This window comes from Pituophis catenifer, unplaced genomic scaffold, assembly GCF_029215685.1.
Source record: "Pituophis catenifer annectens isolate HBS135680 unplaced genomic scaffold, rPitCat1.0.hap2 SCAF_5, whole genome shotgun sequence".
Lineage (NCBI taxonomy): Eukaryota > Metazoa > Chordata > Lepidosauria > Squamata > Colubridae > Pituophis > Pituophis catenifer.
In genome coordinates, this window is record NW_027256885.1 from 3,751,234 (window position 1) to 3,767,125 (window position 15,892).

Here is a 15,892-nt window from a genome sequence, read left to right on the forward strand (position 1 = left end):
GATGCTTTTAAAAGCTGACCTTCTAGCGCTGCAAGACTCCCCCCTCTTGCAGGCCTGGCCCTCCACATTATCGAGGGCCTATCTTGATGACGGGCTTTGGAACCCCGAGAGATGGAATGCAGCGAAGAGGGGGTTGAGGGTTTTTTTAGCAAAAATTTTAATGAAAATTTTAAGGGGACCCAGGAGGAGGGGAGGGGGTTGTAAAGGTGGACCTGGGGGGTCCATATAGCCACTGAGCAGGGTGATGGGTCGATTGGACACAGCGGAGGGGTCGTGGAAGGAAATTTGACCGGGGAGCAGGGGGGTGATAGGAAGGGCAGTGCAATTGAAATAATGAGTGGGAGGGGCAGATATGACGGGCGCAGGGGGCCATATCATGTTCTGGGGGTGCGCACACGTTTACGAGTGATTGCGCACTCCGGCCCCCAATGTGCGACTCGTGTCCAGGGTTGCACAGAGCCTCAGGCCCTGGGTCCGCGGCTGATGTTATGTAATGCCAGGTCGGTTGTTAATAAAGCCCCCCTCATTTGTGATCTTATTTTGGAGGGGGGTGCGGACCTGGCAGGTATTATGGAGACCTGGTTGGGCCAGGAGGGGGTGGTCCCTCTCGTCGAAATGTGCCCACCAGATTTCCGTGCTTTTCATCAGCCAAGGGCTCGGGAGGGGTGGGGGAGTGGCGGTGATTATTAAGGAAAGTCTTTGTCCGAGGGAGACCACTGTTCCTCAGATAGCCGGATGTGAGTCCCTTTTTGTAAAGTGGGGCCGTGGGGTGCAGATGGGTTTGCTGACTACGTACCTGGCTCCCTGCCACGTGGTGGCGACCCTGCCTGAGCTGCTCGACATTATTGCCGGGGTGGCAGTTGATACCCCCAGACTTATTGTCATGGGGGATTTCAACCTACCATCCACAGGTGAGGCGTCAGAGGTGGCTCGGGAGTTCATGGCTTCCATGGCAGCCATGGACCTGACCCAGTTAGTTCACGTTCCCACTCACATAGGGGGACACACTCTGGACTTGATTTTCGTCTCTGGTCAGTGGTTGAATGATCTTGGTAGAGGGGACCTAGACATTAAACCCTTGTCATGGACAGATCATTCGCTCCTTCACTTGGACTTTCCAGCCGCTTCCCCCCACCGCAGGGAGACGGAACCAACCAGATGGTTCCGTCCTAGGCACCTGATGGACCCCGAAAGGTTCCTGATGGAGCTTGGGCCGTTTCCTGAGACTCTGGCACACGACTCGACCGAAGACCTGGTGGCCACCTGGGAGAGTGCGGCCACCGGAGCTTTGGACCGCGTCGTGCCTTTGCGGCCTCTGACCCGATGCCGATCTCAATTGGCTCCTTGGTTCTCCGAGGAGCTGAGAGAGATGAAGCATTGGAAAAGACGCCTAGAGAGCATCTGGAGGACTAGTCAATCCGATTCTGACCGGACACAGGTGAGGTCTTATATCAAGACCTACCTAGTGGCGATAAAAGCGGCGAAATGTAACCATTTTCCGCTCTTATCGCATCTGCAGAGAACCGCCCAGCCGCTCTGTTTAGGGTGACCCACTCCCTTCTTCAGGGGGGAGTGCGGGAAGATCCCTTGCAGGGTCGAGCTGAGGACTTTGTGCAATTCCTGCATGATAAAGTCGTTCGGATTCGGGAAGGCTTGGACTTCGACTGGATGAGTCCGGGGGAGGAGACGAGGGTAGGTCTTGAGAATATTATCTGGGAGGACTTTGATCCTGTGGCTCCCGAGGATGTGGACAGGGTTCTGGGTAAGATTAGTGCCGCCACGTGTTTATTGGACCCGTGTCCCTCCTGGTTGGTACTGGCCTCCCGGGAGGTTACACGAGGCTGGCTCCAGGGGATTATAAGTGCTTCCTTGAGTGAGGGTGCCTTTCCCACTGCCTTGAAAGAGGCGGTGGTGAGGCCCCTCTTCAAGAAGCCTTCCCTGGACCCGGCTGAATTAGCTAACTACCGTCTGGTCTCCAACCTTCGTTTTGTGGCGAAGGTTGTTGAGAGTGTGGTGGCACGACAGCTTCCCTGGCACCTGGATGAAGCTATCTATCTGGACCCGTACCAGTCGGGCTTCAGGCGGGGTACAGCACAGAAACGGCATTGGTCGCGTTGGTGGATGATCTCTGGAGGGCTCGGGACAGGGGTTGCTCCTCTGTCCTGGTCCTATTAGATCTCTCAGCGGCTTTTGATACCATCGACCTGTCAGCGTTCCAAATTATTATCTCTTTCAGCGCTGACATGAAATCACAGAAATACTTGCTTTAATGCTGAGATGAACTTTCACCTAGTTCCTGGCTCTTCAGCAGATAGCGTTACTTGGGCAACAGAGGGAGGGGGGAAATTCCTGTGAAAAGAAAGTGCATGGGACGAAGAGATGGATCTGGATGGTGGCCAATGAGACATTGGGGTTGAACGGAAAGGGAGGGGTTTGGAAGGAGGTGCCAATCTTGGCTGCATCAGAGTTCAGGCATGTCGTTTTTTCTATTCTTAAATAAAAGAGATTCGTTAGAGACTTTGCGTTTGAGAATGAAGTTTATTTAAGATAGCAACGAAACCTGACACGACCATGGTTTCATGCTGCAGCGATTGAGGGGGTTAGGAATAGGGGGCACCGTACTGCGGTGGTTCTCCTCCTTCCTCTCCGACCATTCGCAGTTTGTGTTGGCAGGGGGGCAGAGGTCGACCTCAAGGTGCCTCGCATGGGGAGTGCCGCAAGGGTCGGTTCTCTCGCACCTTCTGTTCAACATTTATGTGAAGCCGCTGGGTGAGATCATCCGTGGTTTGGGGGTGAGAGTCCATCAGTATGCTGATGACACTCAGCTGTACATCTCCACCCCAGACCACCCCAACGATGCCCTTGATGTGATGTCTGGCTGCCTGGAGGCCGTGCGGGTCTGGATGGGGAGAAATAGGCTCAGACTCAACCCTTCCAAGACCGAGTGGCTGTGGCTTCCAGCGTCCCGATATAGTCAGCTGGTGCCATCGCTGACTATTGGGGGTGAAACTCTGCCCCCCACAGAGAGGGCTCGCAATCTGGGCGTCGTCCTGGACGCACGGCTGTCTTTAGAAGAGCATATGACGGCCGTGGCCAGGGGGGCTTTTTATCAGGTTAATTGACTTCCGGCGGCGACCTCAGCGTGTTAGGGACAAAAGGGACGGCGCTCCATTCCTGAGTCTCTAACAATCCCACATCTGGAGCCGAAATAGGCGCTATCGATCTCGGTGGGATTGATAGTTTAAAGGGGAACATCTTAGGACCTCGGAGGAGACCGCAACTCCCTCGAAGGTACAAGACAAACCTCCTGGCTGGACTATTGTAATGCTCTCTACATGGGGCTCCCCTTGAAGAGCACTCAGAGGCTCCAGCTGGTCCAGAATGTGGCCGCGCGGGTGGTTATGGGCACAACCCGTTGTGCCCACGTGACACCCCTCCTGCGCGAGCTGCACTGGCTCCCAGTGGTCTTCCGGGTGCGATTCAAGGTGTTGGTCACCACTTTTAAAGCGCTCCATGGCATAGGACCCGGATACCTTCGAGACCGACTTCTGCCACCAACAGCCTCCCACCAGCCAGTTCGCTCCCACAGAGAGGGTCTCCTCAAGGTGCCATCAGCCAAGTTATGTCAGCTGGTGACACCCAGGGGGAGGGCCTTCTCTGTGGGAGCCCCTGCCCTGTGGAATGAACTGCCCCCAGAAATGTGTAAGATCTCCGACCTCCGTTTATTTCGCTGTGCCCTCAAGACCCTGCTATCAATGTAATGATTTTTAAATTGGGTGTTTTAAATTTTTGGGGTTTTAAATCTGAGCCGAAATTATGTAATAATTTTAATTATTTTTAACTGAAGTCTGTCTTTGTGTTTTTAATAGGCTGTACACCGCCCTGAGTCCTTCGGGAGAAGGGTGGTATAGAAATTTATTTATTTATTTATTTATTTATTTATTTATTTATTTATTTATTTATTTATTTATTTATTTTATGCCCTGTGCACATACATTCCCATTTCTCTTTATGAGACACCTTCCATTTGCAAATGTGGTCTCAAATCCTTGCTTGTCTAAGCTAGAGACACTCAGCAAATTATGCTCCATTTCAGGCACACATAATATATTGTCAAACCTCTTTTCCAGATATGGAATTTGCACACTGCCTCTTCCAATGACTTTAGCCTTCTGGCCATTTGCCAAGGCTATTGCATCTCCAGCAGTTGGATCCACCCTGTAAAACAATTTAGAATTGTTAATAATTGTTTGACTTGCCCCACTGTCTATCAACCATTTGTCTCTGCTATTACAATAGCTAACTTTTGCCACAGCAACTTGTCCATCTGCTGATTTTCTTCCTTGCAAACAGTTTCTGTCTTGCAAATAGTTTCTTCCTTGCAAATAGTTTTTCCTTTGCAAACAGTCTCTCTTTAAATGGGTCTTTTCACCAGAAAGGAAACACCTCCATTCTTGCTGTTCTTTCTGCTTAGAAAGTCTTTGCTGGGTTGTATTCTGGTCTCTTTGATTACTTTTCTCTTTGCAGACATCTTGTCTGTTGCTCTGGTCTTTGGAGACAGCCAGTTTGCTACATTTCTCTCTGCTCCTTGGGCCCCCACCTCAGGAATTTCTCCTCATGGCGTCTTCTAAAATGGCGCTTGTTCTCCTCAGCAATCAAACAAGCCTTTAAAGCCTCCAAACCAGTGGTGGATTCCTCCCGGTTTGGCCCAGTTCGCGAGAGCCGGTAGTGGTGACGATATGACGTCACCGAACCAGTTCTCTGTCTTCGGGAGCTGGGCCCTCCCGCCCGCCCCTGCGTTATTCTGACCTTATATTTCTTCTTTTTTCGCCCAGCTGAGGGGTGCAGCAGAGCGGATTGCCACACCTCAGCTGGGCAGATTCGCAACGCGCTTGCGCGAAGCGCTCGTTTGGTGTGCCTGCGAGTGAACCAAGTATGTGCGTGGTAATCCTGCGCAAAGCGCGCGACCGAAGAGGCGATCGTGCGCGAAGCACACACACAAAGACAACCGGTAGTAAAGCCGGTTAGAACCCACCCCTGCTCCAAACGTAACAAAATTTCAGCCAGACTTCCTGTGCAGTCTTTAAATCAGCTACTGTTCTGTCCCCCCACCTCACATAGGCAAACACACGAGCAAAAGCCATCTCTGAACAATTTATTTTCACAAGCCGATCTGAATCCTTTGGCAGAGGAACGTTCTGGCAGCTGCTGTCCGAATGCCTGCCAAGTTTCTTATCACTTCCAGAAACAGGAGTCAGCGTATCTGTAGTCCATTGCTGGGGCAACCAAGAGTTCACAAGGTACAAAAGAGTAGTCAGAAGTCATTCACCAAGTCCAAGCCTTAAGTCCAAGAGATATCACATCCACAGCTCATGATATGCAGTTTTTGTCCATCACAGAGCCTGCAGAGCAACCCCACCCACTTTTATCCCCTGTGGGGCGTGGCTCAGTGACTCAGCAATCTCTGGCCCTTCCACACCTCTTCCTTTGCTGCGCACGCCTCTCCCTCCGACGCTGCCTGGGATCAATCCAAGATTGAGTTTCATCACTCCCTATTAGTGGGAGCTCCGACATGCCTTCCTCCTGGCCTTCAGATGGAACCTGAGGCATTGCCAGAAAGGAGGGTCCTGGAGAGGGAGGCCTTGTCGGTTCCTCCCCATCACTTTCAGAGTCATCTTCCTCCATGAGGACAGGCTCAGGAGCCAGAGTCACAACAGCTACAGTGATAAATTGTTCATCTTCTAAATTTAATATGATATAAGCCATTGCTTTATCATGCTGCCTCTGATTTGCAGCTGCTAATGGTGCCTGGGGTGGATTAACAACAATATCCCAGAGCTCCTTAAAGTTCAGGAAACATTCCATCTTTGCAGCACAAATAATATAATTCTTCTGTCCCAAACGAGGCAGAGACCTCTCCTTAAATTCAACAGCCATCCTGCAAGCCTTCTCTGCCTGGTTTCTCACACAGGCAGTCTCTCAGCTTAATTACAATTCAGTCTTGTATTGTGTGCTCTGGGCCCATAACCTGTCAAGAGTTTGTTGCAAAATCAAATCCAGAAAGCACACACAGGTAACTGATTCAGCAGGATTCATTAACTTCTCTTTATATATAATAACACATGGAATAAATATACAATACCAATGGCAGATTCTCCAACGTGGTAGTAGTTACAAGCAAAACACAGGCAGAGCACAGCAAAGAAGAGTTTCAGTTTTAGAGTACTCAGCACAGCACTCAGAGCTACAGAGCCACGCCCAGGCTCCTTCCTGTCTCAGCTCCTATTGGCTGACCTTGTTACTAAGCCCTATTCATTGGCTGACCTTGTTACCATGTCTCTGCCAGTCATGAATTCTCTGACAAAATTCCTTAGTGGAATTCATTTAACATAGTAAAACCTTTGCAATACAGGTAGTCCTCGACTTACGACCATAATTGAGCCCAGAATTTATGTTGCTGAGTGAGACATTTGTTAAGTAACCTTTGCCCCATTTTATGACTTTTCTTGCCACATTTGTTAAATGAATCACTGCAGTTGTTAAAGTTAGTGACATGGTTGTTAAGTGAATCTGGCTTCCCCATGGACTTTGCTTGTCAGAAGGTCACCAAAGGTGATCACATGACCCCTGGACATTGCAACCATCATAAATATGAGTCCGTTGCCAAGCATCTGGGTCCATGGGGATGCTACAACAGTCATAAGTGTGAAAACTGGTCATAAGTCACTTTTTTTGTAACTTTGAACAGTCACTAAACAAACTGTTGTAAGTCAAGGACTACCTGTCATTTGAGACATCTGGAAATGGGTCTGACTCATGTTTAGACTATGTAGGATCTTGTGAACGGACTTCTCTTCCTTGCCATTTTCTCACCTCTCAAATATTTTCCCTTACAGGAGCCATGCCCCAGCTAATCCAGGTCCTTACCACCTCCGAGGACAGTGAATGTTTGCAGAGCGTGATCAGGGCCATTCGCTATCTGGCCGATACTCCTGCTCATCATCTAGTGCTGGCCCAGCAGGGGGCAGTCTGCCCCATAGTGGAGCACCTGACTTCCTCCCTGGAGGATGGGGCCCTGATTGCAGCCATGGTGCGCGTCCTTGTGGAGCTGACAAAGGGCTGCAGTCATGACTGTGCAGAGCAGCTCAGCTTGGGAGGCGGGATGGCGCCCCTCGTGGCCTTAGCCAGCCACGAGAAACGGGTGGTGCAGGAATCAACCCTCGCGGTCCTGGCCAACCTCTGTCTGCAAGGCATGCTGAAGCCAGTTATCGGCAACGCTGGGGGGGTGGAGTTGCTAGTGGGGGAGATCCAACGCCGGAGGGGAGCCGGGGCACCTGGGGCCTCCTTCCATCCACTGGTTAAAGCTTTGTGCCTCCTGTGCCGCGAGGCGGTTAATCGGAACCGGGTGCGTGAGACCGGAGGATTAGAGTTACTGCTCTCCCTCTTGCAGGACCGATGTCACAGCTATTCTCACACTCAGGTGGTGGTGGCTTTCATGGCCTTTTTCTATGACGAGGAAGCCCTGGAGATGCTGCAGGCCGGAGGACTGGTGCCCTTGCTGGTTGGCAGGCTGGCGGCCCAGAGCCAGTGGGCAGGCTGGAAACAAGAGGAGGAGGGAGAGGAAGAACATGAAGATGAGAAAGATGCGGCGTCGTTTGACTTCTCTGCTGAGGGGCAGCAAGGAGAGCAGGCCTTACTAGGAGCAGAGAGTTCCAGCTTTCAGAGGCTCAGGTAAATTTGGTTTTAGCCTGGAGGCCATCTGGGTGCAGGGACTGCTCAACAGCTTCAGATGGGTTGGACTACAAATCACTCAGATGTGTTGGGTCTGCTGCCTCATAGTCATTGGCCAAGTTGGGCTTGGGTTCCAATAAGAAGCATTGTACAGGTAGTCCTCAACTTATGACCACAACTGAGCCCAAAATTTATGTTGTTAAGTGAGATGCTTGTTAAATGATTTTTTTTGCCCCATTTTACGACCTTTCTTGCCTCTGTTGTTAAGTGAATCACTGCAGTTGTTAGTAACAGGGTTAAGTGAACCTGGCTTCCCCATTGACTTTGCTTGTTAGAAAGCAAAAAGGGGATCACATGACCCCGGGGCACTGCAACTGTCATAAATATGAATCAGTTGCCCGGCACCTGAATTTTGATCACATGACCATGGTCATAATGCTGTAATGGTCACTTTTTTCAGTGCCGTTGTAACTTTGAACGGTCACTAAACAAATTGTTGTAAGTAAAGAACCACCTGTACTCCAATGCTCTTAACTGGTATTGCAGTGGAAAAGGCAGGTTTATAAATCAGAGATGGATAGAGTTAAGCTTGAAAAGCTGCCAAACAAAGGTGCTTACATTCTTTTTTTTTTTTTAAGTTTTAACAATGATTACAACAATTTTCCCCCCTTTCACCCCCCCATCCCTCCTCTCCCTCCAACCCCCCTCCCCCCCGACACCCACCCCCCGGACTTCCCAGAGCAAAAACAGGGTATAGCATAACAAACATAAGCTAAAATAAGCTAACTTTCTGTGATCTCCAAACTCCCCCTTGCTCTTTAACTCCCCTTTCAACTAACTAAACATATTCAAAAAGGAAATATAGATTTCATTCATAAGCTATTTGAAACTTTTTAGTCCGATATTTGTTTTGAATATAGTCAATCCATCTTCTCCATTCCAATATATATCTTTCATTTGAATGGTCCTTCAAATATGCTGAAATTTTAGCCATCTCTGCTAAATTCACTACTTTTAGTGTCCATTCTTCAATAGTAGGCAAGTCTTCCTTCTTCTGTGCCACCAAGAGTCTGGCTGCTGTTATTAAATTTAAAATCAACTTAGTCTCTATAACAGTACAATCTGTAATTATGCCTAACAAAAAGAACTGTGGAGTAAATTTTATCTTCTTTTTGAGAATATTTTGAATAATCCACCATATTTTTATCCAAAATGCCTTAATTTTTTTACATGTCCACCATATATGATAATATGTGGCATCATCACATTCACATCTCCAACACTTAGGTTGCTCACTTGGATACATACAGGCTAGCTTTTTAGGATCCAGATGCCATCTATAAAACATTTTATAAAAATTCTCTCTTAAGTTTTGGGTTTGCGTAAACTTCACATTTCTAACCCATATTTTTTCCCATGTTTCCATCATTATTGGTTCTTCAATATTTTGTGCCCACTTTATCATACAGTCCTTAACTAACTCCGTTTCTGAATCTATTTCTAGCAACGCATTATACAACCTTTTTATATGCATTTGACTTTGATCTCTAATCTGTTTTACCAAGTTCTCCTCATTTTGCAAAAAACCAATTTTCTGATCTTCTCTCCATCTAGCTTGCAACTGTACATATTGAAACCATGTTCAAATTGTCCTTTCTTCTCTTAGTTGATTCAAAGATTTTAATTGTAGTATACCTCTTTCCTTGTTAAGAAGCTCTTTATATGTAATCACATCCTGCCTTTGCTCTACACTTATATTCTCTATCGCGTGTCTGGGTATTGCCCACATTGGTAACTTCTCGTTTAGTTTATACTTGTACTTTTTCCAGACACGCAATAGAGCATTCCTTAATATATGACTTTTAAAAGTCTTGTCCACTTTCTTATCATATAATAAATAAGCATGCCCCGTAAACCAAATCATATCCCTCAATATTCAAAACTCTTTCTTCTGTTAAATTCATACAATCACTCATTGCTGATAGAACAGCTGCCTCATAGTAAAGTCTTAAGTTAGGCATTTTGAGACCTCCTCTTTCACGTGTATCCTGCATTATTTTTTGTTTTATTCTCGGTCTCTTCCCTGCCCAAACAAAATTATTAATACCCTTCTGCCATATCTTCAAATTCTCATCTTTTTTAAGTATTGGTATCATTTGAAAAAGAAACAAAAACTTAGGCAAAACATTCATTTTTACTGCTGCTATTCTTCCTAACAAGGATAATTGTAATTTTTTCCAGTTTTCCATCTCTCTCTGTATTTTTTGCCACAACGGATCATAATTATACTTAAATAATTTCGCATTTGATGTCATAATATAGACCCCTAAATACTTAACTTTTTTTACAATTTCAAATCCTGTTAATCTTTCTAATTCTTCTTTTTGATTTATAGTCATATTTTTAGTTATTATCTTCATTTTCCCTGCATTTATTTTAAATCCAGATACTTGTCCATATTGATTAATTATATCCATTAGACCTACAACCAACTGTAATGGTTGGGTTAAAGTAACAACCAAGTCGTCTGCGAATGCTCCTAATCTATAGTCATACTGCCTAATCTTAATTCCACTTATTTTGTCCGACCCACGTATCTTACTTAACAAAAATTCCAAAGTCAAAATAAACAATAATGGAGACAAAGGGCATCCTTGTCTTGTTCCTTTTTCTATATTAAAAGTATCTGTTAAACTACCATTAATTATTATTTGCGCTGTTTGTTTCTGATATATTGCCTTAATAGATTTTGTGAAATGTTCCCCAAACTGCATCTTTTCTATTATTTTCAATAAAAATTGCCAATTCAATCGATCAAATGCTTTCTCTGCATCAAGAAATATCAGCACCGCAGGGATTTGGTTGTTCTTCCCCAAATACTCCAATAGGTTAACAACTTGCCTTACATTACTCTTCATTTGTCTACCATTTATAAAACCAGTTTGATCATTATGAATCATTTGTTGCATGACTGTCATTAACCTATTTGCTAATATTTTAGCAAAAACCTTGTAATCTGTATTTAAGAGTGATATGGGCCTATAATTTTTTGGCTGGGTGTGGTCTTGCTCCTCCTTTGGAATCAAAGAAATATAAGATGTCCTCCAAGATGGGAGTACATCTCCTCCAGATTGTATATTAGTAAATAATTCTTTAAGCGGTCCCACCATTTCTAACTCCAAATGTTTATAATAGCCATCCGTCCCAGGAGCTTTACCCACTTTCAACTGCTTAATTGCAGACATAATCTCCTCAGTGGTTATTGGTTGATTTAAACCCTCTCTTTGCTCTTTTGTAATTGTAGGAATATTCTCTTTCTGTAGATATCTATCTATATCTGTACCTTGAATTTTATCACCAGCATACAACCTCGTATAAAAATCTAAAAATGCTTTTTTAATCATATTTTGCTGATAAACCTCTTTACCTTTATACTCTATTTTCTCTATGGTCCGTGACTTTTGTTTTTTCCTTAACAAATATGCTAACCACCTCCCTGGTTTATTAGCATTACAAAAAGTATTATGTTTAGCATATTGCAAATTAGTTGCAACCTGATCAGCCATTAACATATTAAATTGCCCTCGCAATAAATTAATTGCCTCTTTTATTTTCTTATCTGCTGGATTCAATATCAAAGCTTGTTCTTTTTTTCTAATTTCCTCTTCTAAATCCTTCCTTTTTTTCTCCTGTTTGCGTCTATATTTATTATTCAAATATATCAAAATGCCTCTCATATATGCTTTGCTTGCATCCCAAACCATTTCCATAGATGTACCCTTATGCATATTTATAATAAAAAATTCTTTCATCAATTTTTTACATTCTTTTACATTTTCCTCATATCTAAACAGATTTTCATTTAACCTCCAAGACCTCTTAGATCCCCTTCCATACTCTAATTCCATCCAGACTGGACTATGATCCGTTAAAACTCTTGGACAAATCTTCGTCTTCTTCATTCTGGAAAAGAAATCATTTGTAATTAGTATAAAATCAATCCTTGAGCCTTGGTAGTACAGGAGCCTTGGTAGTACAGTGGTTTAATACACCCTGTAATTAACACAGCTGCCTGCAATTTCTGCAGGTTCGAATCTTACCAGGCTCAAGGTTGACTCAGCCTTCCATCCTTTCTAAGGTAGGTTAAATGAGGACCCAGTTGTGGGGGCAATAAGCTGACTTTGTATAAATATACAAAAGTATGAAGGCTATTGCTTAACGCATTGTAAGCCACCCTGAGTCTCCGGAGAAGGGCGGCATATAAATCAAATAAAAAAAAAATCATTGAGAGAGATTGATGTCTATCAGAAAAAAAGGTAAAGTCTTTTTCTTTGGGGTTTCTCTCTCGCCAAATATCTCTCAGTTCAATATCCTCCATCATTTCAAAATATGATTTTGGCAATCTGGCACGTGTTGAAATGTTCTGCAAGAGCCCCTTCTTATCTTTTTTAGTGTCCAAAACTCCATTCCAATCACCCAATAAAATACATGATTTATAGTCCCATTGTAATAACTTGGCATGTAAAAGCTTATAAAATTTTTCCTGTTGTTGATTCGGTGCATAGACTCCAATTAAAAGTATTTTTTCACCTTTTATTAACAATTCAGTTGCTATAAATCTTCCTTGATCATCTGCTTCAATTAATTTGGCAATTAAGTCTTTTTTTTAGGTATATAACTATACCATTCTTCTTCTCAGGAGCAGATGCAACAAAATGTATACCTAACCTTGCATTTATTAAGTATTTTTGATCTTTACTTCTAATATGAGTCTCTTGTAAACAAATTACATCATTTTTAAACTGTTTCAAATAATGAAATATTTTTCTCCTCTTTTGTGGTGAATTTAGGCCATTAACATTCCAGGTCAAAAATCTAGTTGCCATTCTTGGCCCCCTGAAGCACTTGGAGCATCTGCTGGAAATCTCCATGCATTTTACTTTTTGGCCTTGCTCCTCCCACTGCTTCTATTTTTGTAGTATCTTGAATCATTTGAAGTTGCTGCACTCTTAATTCTTCTTGACACTTAGCTGCCGCTCGAGTCTGTCTTTGATCCTTAGGTTCTTCTATCTCCAAAGCTTGAACAGTAGTCGAAAATTGTATTAATTCTTCTTGAATAATCAAATCACCCTTTTGGGCCTGTGCCAACAATTCTTCTTTCTCCCCCTTTCTTGCCCCCTCTATTTCCGTCTTCCTTCTAGCTTCCTGGGGCTGAGGGCATCCAGCCTTTAATACATTGGTATAGAAATCTCTTGCCTTCCACACTGAATTGAGATGGTATCTTTCTCCTGAATAATTCACCACTAGACCAGCTGGAACTTCCCATCTATACTGTATCTGACGGTTTCTCAGTTCTTCCACCAGAAAGGCATAATCCTTTCTGGCTCTCAACATTTTGGGGGGAATTTCTTTCAGTGTTAAAACCTCCTGCCCCTGCACTTGAAGTTTATTTTTAAAAGTGACTTGTAGGATTTCATTGCGTAATCTCCTTGTTGTAAAATAAACTACAATGTCTCTTGGTAGATGTTTCTGTCTGGCCACCCATGAATTGACACGATAAATTTTGTCAATTTGCCATTCAAAATTTGCTTTTTGATCTTCCATTATCTGTGCAAATGCTTCTGAAAAAATCTCTCTCAAATTCTCTTGCTTATTTTCCTTGAGGCCTCTTATTCTCAGAGCAAATTCCATGTCTCTATATTGTATCATTATCACATCCACCTCTGCTCTTTCCATCTTGTCCTGGACCTCCCCCATTTTATTTTCCAAGTTCTCATTAGACTGCTTAATTTCTTCCACTTTTTCATCTATTGCTTCAATGTGTCCTGCCAATCCTTGTACTGCCATAATAATATCTTCTCTAATTTCTTGGTTTCGTTTTTGAATAGTCTCTTTGACCTGAGCTATTTCTTCAGCAACTTCTCGAGTTTGCTCCTGAAACATTGAAGCAATTTTTTTTTCTGTAACAGAGGCTTGTGTTTTGAGGGCTTCCTGCAACATTTCAAATGTTAATATTGTTGGTTCCGTTGGAACAGAGAGAGATTGCAATCTGGACGTTTGAGCTGGCGAAGTCCCAGCACTTTTGGGGACAATAGCCTTAATTTGTTTTGAAGCCATTTTTAGTTTCCAATTTAAATTTAATCAGCTGCCAGAACAATAGATCCACCAAATCCAGAAATCAGTCTTTAAATAATATCAATCCTTTTTTTTTTAAATCACTGCTGTAATCTTTGATCTTCTCCTTTTTTTAAAAAAAACCACAAATCTCTAATTTTGAACAGGGGCTGCCAACACTAAAAGAAACTTTCCTTTTTAACTTTCGCTTTCACGCCCCATTAAAGCTCAATCGCCATCTTGGTTTCACTTTCTCCCCTTAATAAGTCAGAAGGAAGTAATACACATTTGGAGTTAAAGTTCAGTACTTGCAGATCTAATCTATCCTGAGTTTGCTCAGCCTGCTTCCGAATGATGTTTATTCCAAGCATTGTTTGCAGGGGTGGTCGCGGCATCTTCTTCTGCTTGAAGCAGAAACGTCCTGGATCTGGAGCTCTGTCGGGCTTCCAGGGAGCTCTCACCCTTCGAGCCCCAGAATTGTTCCTGGGGCTCCTTGGGGAGCTCTACCTATGCCCGTCTGCTCTCTTCCTCCCCTTTTCCTGGGGAGAAAGTTTTCAAGCCGCTAGACAGCTGATTTGCGCTGTTCTAGCAGCTTTACGAGATCGCGGGGCTGGCGTTCAAGAAAAGAGCATCCTCGGCGGTGCCACCGGAAGTCCCCAAAGGTGCTTTCATTCTGAAGCCCATTTGGGATATGGATGGTAAACATGAGCAGACAATAAAAAAAGGAAAACTCTGCATCAATCCTTGAGGTTTTTAGCACATATACAAATAAAGGACAGTTGTTTATCTTGCATATCCTAATGCGATCCTAAATTGCATTAACAGAGGGATTCAAAACAAGATCACTTGAGATCCCAATACCACTGTATAAAGCCTTAGTAAGACCACACCTAGAATACTGCATCCAGTTTTAGTCACCACACTATAAAAAAGATGTTGAGACTCTAGAAAGAGTGCAGAGAAGAGCAACCAAGATGATTAGGGGACTGGAGGATAAAACATGAAGAACGGTTGAAGGTACTCGGCATGGCTAGTCTAGTGAAGAGAAGGACCAGGGGAGACATGATAACAAGTGATCCAATACTTGAGGGGCTGCCACAGAGAGGAGAGTATCAACCTATTTTCCAAAGCACCTGAAGGCCAGACAAGGAACAATGGATGGAAACTGATCAAGGAGAGATTCAATCTAGAAATGAGAAATTTTCTGACAGTGAGAACAATCAACCAATGGAACAGCTTGCCTTCAGAAGTTGTGGGCGCTTCACCACTGGAAGCTTTCAAGAAGAGACTGGACTGCCATTTGTCAGAAATGGTGTAGAGTTTCCTGCTTGGGTGGAGGAGGGTTGGCCTAGATGACCTACAAGGTCCCTTCCAACTATGTTATTCTGTTCTGTTCTGTTATTCTGATATCTGATTCTGGGATTTCCTAAATTGGAATTTTAGGAAAGCCCTGGTAAACTGAAAAAGACAGAAATATCCAAATAAGGAACGGGTGGGCAGTAGAGGTAAGTAGAGCTGAGCAACTGACCTCTGATTGGTGCCAGCTCTGCAGAGTCACTTCTGCATTCTTCCTATAAAGTTCACCTGGTTTACAGGTCCAGCTGTTTATTTTTCTTTTAATGGAAAGTTGAATTTCTTCGAATTTGGGGCGTAATATTTGGCTTACTCCCAAAAACCCTTCAGCAGATGAAAATGCCTAGCGGACCATGTGAAGCTAAGCAGAATCAGGGCTGGTTGATACCTGGATGGGAGACCGGCAGCAAATACCAGGCCTATTCCAAGTAATTGGAAATTTTCAAAAAACATCCCAGAAGCCCTAGAGGTGTCTATGAAGTCACCAGGAGTCGAGTTCAGTTTGAAGGGGCTAGTCCTTGACTTACATGAATTCATTTAGTGACTGTTCAAAGTTGTAATGGCACTGAAAAAAGTGACTTGCAACAACTGGTCCTCACACTTATGACTGTCACAATGCCCCTGGGGTCCCATGATCAAATTTTGGACCATCTCGCATCCTGCATGTATTTACGATCGTTATAGCATCTTGGAA

General features: G+C 44.1%; 1 pseudogene; it reads left to right on the forward strand.

Annotated features, from left to right (window-relative positions):
- Window positions 1-7,735, forward strand: part of LOC139317496 (armadillo repeat-containing protein 5-like) — a 72,332-nt pseudogene extending 64,597 nt beyond the window's left edge.
- Window positions 7,736-15,892: the final 8,157 nt, after the last annotated feature.